The 2,271-nt window shown below is 57.0% G+C and overlaps 1 protein-coding gene across 9 annotated transcripts in view; it reads right to left on the bottom strand.

Moving 5' to 3' along the window:
* The window catches only part of LOC102003555 (chromosome unknown open reading frame, human C1orf159), a 26,743-nt gene extending 25,502 nt beyond the window's left edge, over window positions 1-1,241 (bottom strand). For all 9 annotated transcript variants that reach the window (XR_001231143.1, XM_013504297.1, XM_013504296.1 and 6 more), the window contains exon 1: window positions 68-1,241. The gene's annotated coding sequence lies outside the window, so the exon portion shown is untranslated. The remainder of the gene's footprint in view (window positions 1-67) is intronic.
* Between the last annotated feature and the right edge of the window lie 1,030 nt (window positions 1,242-2,271).

Below are 2,271 nucleotides of genomic sequence, written 5' to 3'. Positions count from 1 at the left end.
CCCACTCCGCCCCGCCCCGCCCCGCTCCGCCCCGCAGGGCCCCACCCGGCCCAGGCAGCTCACTCACCCCGGCCCGGCGGGTTCCTCTTTCCTACCCCCGCCCTGCTGGCAGCGGCGCTGCGCCCGCTGGAATTTGTAGTCTCTGCTCCGCCCTCTCTGGACGCCGGCGGGGGCGGCTTCGGGCCAAAAACTATAACTCCCGGCGGCCCTCGCGAGAGCCCGCCAGGTGCATCCGGGCCCCGAATTGTCGCGAGGCTAAAAGAGGCACGCGTGAAGCACCCTGGAAGTTGTAGTCTGGAGTGACTTGGTCCATGCCGTTGAAGAGTGGGGGTTACATTTCCCCGGATGCAGTGCGCCGTGACCGCCTTGGGCGTTTTGCCGGGAGTGTACAGCCTCTGTGGGTGGTCTCCGAGCCGAGTGGTGGCCTCGCGTACGGGGCTACGGGACCCGGTCTAGGTTCACAGGGCAGGGCATGTTGGTGGGATTCCACGCCCCGGTCGGAGGCATCTCCGGATTCCGCGCCCTTAGCGGAGCTGAGGCCCCCTCGAAAATTAAGACTACAGGTCAGGCCTGCCGCGGTCCGGATATTCCTCGCTGTCGCTTTGCGCAATGGAGAGCTGCGGCTTGAGCCTTCAGGCTGCGCTGGCCCTCATCACTCGCCAGTTACAGGCCGCGGCAGGCCAGCACCGTGGGGACCGGGCCACCGAGGCGGGCGGAGCAGGGCTCCACCTTGCTTTGGAGCTGCTTCAAGCGCGCAGTCGCGGCCACTGAGTTCGATGACCTCCTCCTGACCCAGGAAGGACGGTGGCGCAGACCCTGCAGCGCCGGGCCACCGAGGCGCACTTCCGGCAGCAGGAGTAGCTGAAGGACAGTGCCTGTGACTTGGGTTCTGAACCGGTGGAGCCGGTCCGACGGGTCAGCAGTCTCAGAGCCGTCCTCAGTCACTCTTGTTTGGACTCTACCCCACGCTTTAGGAGCTCGAAGGACTCGGAATGGGGAGGCTCAGTGGGTGCTCTAGCCCTAGTGACCAAACTGCCAGGGTCTAGGTGGCATCTGGACCAGTTTTGTCCCAACAGGGTAAGGCCAGACAGGTGGGTTTTCTGTTTGGGTTGTCTCTGCCCCTGGGCTGCCCAGAGAAGGAAAACTCAGCAGCCCCAGTATCACTGCTTCTTTCAGTACTAGGGATTGAACCCAAAGCCTTTGCATTGAGCTACATCCCTAGCCCTTTTATCATTTTTTATTTTGAGACAAGGTTTCACTAAATTGCCCATCTGGGCTGGAATTTCTGTTATCCTCCTGCCTCGGCCTTTCAGAGTGCTGGAATTAAAGGCCTGTGCCACCACAGCCAGCCTTTGGGTCTTTAGCTTTGTCCAGTGCTGTAGAGAATCAGCTCTTTCTAGGGCAAATTATTCCTCACTGCTGGGCAAAGCCCTTCTGAGTTCTCTACCGATTCCCATGAACTTGCAGTTTTCCTGTCTGCCTGGGGGACAAGTTACTGTTGTCCCTGTGTGAGCCCAACTCCCACTCATTCTCTGTGATTCTTCCCCATTCTCAGTCCTGTGGAGTTTCTGCACATGCATGTATTAGTCTAGGGTCCATCAAGCTCTCCAGGGCCTTCCTGTGCCACACTCCCCTCTAGCTGCACCATGTCCACAGGCCGGGAATTTCCTGTCTCCCACCTCACCCTTCAGATCTGTTTCAGCTTCCCAGAGTTGCTGGGGGGAGGGGGCTCAAATGTGAGTAGTGGTTGCCTCTGTAATTATATTGGCTTTTTAAAAACTCTTTGATTTTAATTAACAACTACTGGTTTACTACTGTGTAAAACAGTGTTTGTGTGCCTTGTTTCCAGCCTCCTCCCATGACCAGGACACCCCATTCTCTGAGTCATCAACACCAGGTGCATGTTACCAGGATGGTGAGATGTCATGGTGCTAAGGGGGGATCCTGGTGTGTTTCTGCTCAGCGTGCTGGCCAGGTTTGGTGGCACATGCCTGTAATCTCACCTACTCAGGAGGCTGAAGTAAGAAGTGGATCTTGAATTCAAGGCCAACCTGGGCTGCATAGTGAAACCTTGGTCAGAACACCATAAAGGGGCAGGGCTCAGTGGTAGAGCACCTGTCTAGCAAGTATGAAGCTGTGGGTTCCATCCCCAGTGCCCCCACTCCCCCCACACAGCCTTATGTGCTGTGTAGTCCTTTGTGTGCCTGTCTCTGCACTGTACATCTTTTTTTTTTTTTTTTTTTTTTTTTTGTCTTTTTGAGACAGGGTCTT

This window comes from Chinchilla lanigera, unplaced genomic scaffold (assembly GCF_000276665.1).
Source record: "Chinchilla lanigera isolate Chin_1 unplaced genomic scaffold, ChiLan1.0 scaffold00085, whole genome shotgun sequence".
Classification (NCBI taxonomy): domain Eukaryota; kingdom Metazoa; phylum Chordata; class Mammalia; order Rodentia; family Chinchillidae; genus Chinchilla; species Chinchilla lanigera.
The sequence above is the reverse complement of the archived record's forward strand: the minus strand, read 5'-3'. Positions and strand labels throughout refer to the sequence as shown.